The sequence below is a fragment of the Aplysia californica genome, unplaced genomic scaffold, assembly GCF_000002075.1.
Source record: "Aplysia californica isolate F4 #8 unplaced genomic scaffold, AplCal3.0 scaffold00437, whole genome shotgun sequence".
NCBI lineage: Eukaryota > Metazoa > Mollusca > Gastropoda > Aplysiida > Aplysiidae > Aplysia > Aplysia californica.
This window is the reverse complement of record NW_004797707.1, coordinates 493,088-498,087: the sequence shown is the minus strand read 5'-3', so window position 1 is coordinate 498,087 and position 5,000 is coordinate 493,088. Positions and strand designations below refer to the sequence as shown.

Here is a 5,000-nt window from a genome sequence, read left to right as displayed (position 1 = left end):
GATATCCATGCTAAACCACGTCAACTACAGCAGCAAGGCGAGTGACACTTCGGGAAAATCTACAGAGCTGGGAACAAAACAGGCGGGGGACAAATTATAAAGAAAGAGGAAGGCTACGCAAAAGGTGGATTGAAGGAGTCAATAAAACCCAGTCTCTCTCTCTCTCTCTCTCTCTCTCTCTCTCTCTCTCTCTCTCTCTCTCTCTCTCTCTCTCTCTCTCTCTCCCTCCCTCTCTCTCTCTCTCTCTCTCTCTCTCTCTCTCTCTCTCTCTCTCTCTCTCTCTCTCTCTCTCTCTCTCTTTATCTCTCTTTTAGTTTTAGTTTTAGTAGATGTTTTACGGCGCTCACAACTGCATAAGGTCATATGAGCGCCAGAAGATTAGAGGTGTTACAAGTGAGTAACAAACATAAAAAAGAAGAAGGGGGTGATGAGGACGTTAGATGTTTGATTGGAAAGAAGAGGCAAACCACACCAGAGCACCTGCCAACCACCCACTGTTTCTCTTTGATCCAATCACAGTACATGTACCTTATATCTTAAGTGGTACAAACATTCTTGGACCAATGAAGTACCAGTATCCATGACAAATTACTGTCGCCACACCTCCCTTCCCCTCCCCTTCCCCAACCCCCCCCCCCCCTTTCAGCCTAACTCCACCGTGCTCTCTACCCTTCACCACACGTCTATGACCGAACCACCCCGCGGTAGATCACAACAAACAAGATATCGCACAACGACAGATCTATAGATTATAACCCGCTTGCAGTAGGCCTAGTAAGAAACGCGGATCTCACTTTGAATGCCCGGCCGGCCTATTCCTCCTTTCGAAAATGAAAGTAGTTTTATACCCTCTACTACCCCCCCCCTCCCGCCTCCCACTACCCGTTTATCACTTCTCTGAGTACGACAGGGTAGACAGCGAGGAGTCAGCGCAGTGAGATCGAGAAATCGATATTTTCTCCCTTTAGGCGCGGCGGTGTGGAAGCGTTTGAATATTGAGTATACACATACGGCTATTGTGCCCAAGCAAATGGGGAGACCCGCGCTGCTTTGAGTATTCATAAAAGAAGAATGTGAAAGAAAGGAAGGAGGAGAAAAAAAGCAGGGAGAGAGAGAAGAGAAGGCTTTGAGGACTGTCTGTTGATCGTGATCGCTTTCTTTACGCGGTAACCCACTCGTTAACCGACACTGAAAAGGCAGCGGTAATGCTGGCTTGTCAGTTCCCCAGACTTCAAATTTGGACAAATTGTTTGTGCAGGTATTCCGTGAACGGAAGGATTCTATCAAGTTTTCGTGGGTTTATCTGCTAGTGCTGGAGTTTCTGGAGTTTCTTAGAGAGTGTACGCGTTGATAAATTATTCCCATATGTGATAAATTATTCCCATAAAAGGACTCCAAGGGCAAGGCATCTCTCTCACTATTTCTGTGATGGTGACAAATTTCTGAGAAGGGAGAATTAATCGACTTCTGTACGTTGCAACAACGTGACATGCGAGGATTTCTCGTTCAATCATTGACAACACCGGAAACCAATGCTCGACACGATGTGAAACAGTCACTGTGAGAGGGGTAGAGAGATAAACCTCAAGGAAAAGCGCGTCATTGACGACAGGACTTTTGGTCAAATGGCCGACAATCGTTTAACTCAGTGAGAGTGGGAAACAACAGTAGAGTCAGACTGTACATCAGTGTTAGTATACTCGTGAGTGACTCGTCGTTGGAGCTTTGTCTGGATCCCAGGGCAGTGTGTGCAGACAGCAACACAAAGTTATTTCGAATTGGACCACACAGACAACGGATTTCGTTGGAGTCAAGAGAAGCTCATCGACACTATAGCGATCATTTATTAAAGTTGTTCCCGCATCCGATCCGGAAATTGGGGATTGCCTTGTCAGTGAGACAGACAACTTCCTGGGCCTTCGGCATAGATAATTAATTAGTGCTGTGGGAAAATCAAGACAGATGGACAGAAACAACAGAGGAACAGAAAAGAAATAGGACCAACCAGTGTCGCCCTCCAACCAACAGCCTACGTCTATAGTCAATACAACTGTACCTATGTAACAATGTGACGAGTGGTAATAGAGACACACAAAGTGAGACAGAAATCTTGATCGGACGAAAAGGTTGAGTTCTTGTCTGAGGCGGGGGGCAATGGCGAACAGAATTAATAATTTCATGTCGTTTTACTTTTACGCACCACATTGAGCGCAAATGATTTCCTACAATGCCAAACAGTGCAACGCCCCAGGGGCACGAGAGAGCGCGGAAACGTGCGTTCAGAAGATACTGTATGTTCAAACAAGAGAGAGTTTGAGGTGTGCAGCCTAAAGGAAGGTGAAGCGACGAAGGTCATTAAGGTCAAGGCTGAAATAAAGACGGCACCACAGACAAGAAAGATTTAAGACCAAAGATATAGAAGAAGCAGCATCCCCCCACCCTTCTCTCTCTCTCTTTCTCTCTCTCTCTCTCTCTCTCTCTCTCTCTCTCTCTCTCTCTCTCTCTCTCTCTCTCACACACACACACACACACACACACACACACACAAAACACGCCATCTGAACAAGCCATTCTCCAGTCTACATCCACAAGAACGTTCTCATCCAGTCGTCCCGTCTCCCTGATCCCTCCACCCCCAGCGCACATATATCACGCAGTCCTTGTATGTGTGTGTGGGGAAGTGGCTCACTGTGATAGAACAAGATGGCCTCCCCGATGGTGGTGGGTCATGGCCCGGACCCCGTACAAGGCTGGGGCACAGGACACCAGGGAGAGGCGCTCTTCAGTACGGCCGCACCGGTGAGTTTTTTGGAGGTTTTTTTTCCCCTTTCTTTTTGGTCCCGTGTTCACGTGTGTCAAGGTGCCCGGTGTGGCTTTGAGCTTTTTTTGACATTCAAGTATAAATTTAAGAAGCACATCGGCACAATAATAGTAGTCATTTGAGTACTTACTGCGAAAAAGTAAGACAGACAGACAGACAGACAGAAACATGGTAGGGGAAGTGAAGAGGTATGACCGAACAGTGGCGCCCTCCAACCACCTGCAGCTTTTCTACGTTTGGTCTTATGTGGAGAATATCACATACTTTATTGCTTGTCTTTTTTTGCCGTACAGCTAATTTTAAGCACTCAAGCAACCTTAAAATATAAACTTTTCGTTTATTTATTTTTTCAGCTTAAAGGAATTGCCAACGCGTTCTTCCAACGACGATGTGTATTGCCATTGATTTTGGGCAGAGTGTCAAACAACATTGGGGGAGGGAGGGTCACACGATTGTCAGCTTATCTTCAGTTTTTACCAGAACTTTTCCCCTACAGCAACAACTGTAAATTACACTGTTCTACTGTCTCCCCCAGGCGTTCGACACCTACCGCATGCCGTACGGCCTCCCCCGCCCCCAACAACAGCCGGCCTCCACCAGGTACAACTCTCCTTACTACAACGGCAACGAAGACGACGACTTTGACGACGACGATGATGACAACGATGACCTCCTTGACCCCTACGATGCCATCTACGGCGAGCTGGACCTGAGTCGCGTGCAGGGTCAGCAGCTGGCCATCTGGACACACAAGTCTCCGGACACCCTGGCGTTGTTCACCCCCATCCCAGGAGACTCGTTCATCAACCTCGTCTCCTTCGCCAGGACCTCGCTACGCTTCAACACCGCCGTCGATAAAGTAGGTCACGGGTTGGGTTGTTTTTTTTGGGTTTTGTTTCGGGGGCGTTTTGTTGTTGTTGTTGTTGTTGTTGTTGTTGTTGTTGTTGTTGTTGTTGTTGTTGTTGTGTGTGGTAGCCTATCCGTTCGAAATGTTTGGAGCCCCGAAGAGCGTGCTCTTCGCCAGGGCCACCGCCGCTCTTGGGTAGCAGGTGAGGCAGTCCAACCTCCCTGTTGTTGTTGTTGTTGTTGTTGTTGTTGTTGTTGTTGTTTTTCTTTCTTTCTTTCTTTCTTTATTTGTTTATTTGTTGTTGTTGGGGGGGGGGGGGGGGTCAGTTTTGTGTTGTTGCTGTTGTTTTTTGTTTGTGGGGAGGGGGTGTACTTACATTTTACTTTTTAATTAATGTAGAACCTAGGTGTTTTTACGCCCCCATCGACACTATATGTGAGGCAGCGTGGTGGAATCAGGCTCTCGTCAATTTTTGGACATGGAGAGTTATTGGCATCATCTTAAAGCTTGTTCATTTGTCTTGATTTCAATGAAAAAATTACCCATCCATCTTCAATAGAAGTGGAGATATTTTGGATTGAAGGAGGTGGGGGTCACCTGGTTTAACAGGTAAAATTAGAGAGAAAATGACCACCAAAGATTAGTTATATCCTTAGCTTAAGAGTCCGTGGTAACTAAAAATTTACATTTTTTGTATCTTTAATCAACGTTTTCAGAAAAATCCACACATAAATGAGTTCTTTAAAGAGTATGAAAGGTGTTGAGCCCCCAAAAAAAATTTGAAAAAAATTCACAAACCTGCGGAAAAATGCAAGTTTCTTCAATTTGATTATTTTGACGAGAGCCTGATTGCACCACGCTGCCTCACATATTTGTTTTCTTGTTTCAAGCAAGTGTTTTACGGTACTTACAACAGAACAAGGCCATAATAATATCATATTATACGTGACGAAGATCAAAGATGCTACAAGAGAGTAACAAACGCACAAAAATGAGGAGCAGCGATAAGGACGATAATTGGATAGGAAAGACGGAGGAGAAGGGAGATAGATGTTGGTAGGTAAAACAGGAGCAAACCACACTCAAGCGCCCGCCAACCACCCACACTTTGCCTCCATTCCCATCGGTCATTGTATAGGTTTAACGCCACTTTCAACACAGTAAGGTTATTTACTATGTAGGACCTCCGGAATTTACGTCTATCCCCGATATGACAGAACCAGATGAGCGATGAGCTCTTAACCCTATTCGTACGTCGTGTTTTACTATCGTATCCATACGACGTGGGGAACTCTGTGCCACCACTTAACCCTATCCGTACGTCGTGTTTTA

General features: G+C 45.8%; 1 protein-coding gene across 1 annotated transcript in view; it reads right to left on the bottom strand.

The window, feature by feature from the left end:
• Positions 1-5,000, bottom strand: part of LOC101852563 (twitchin) — a gene marked incomplete in the record, with an annotated part of 226,069 nt that overhangs the window by 95,343 nt on the left and 125,726 nt on the right.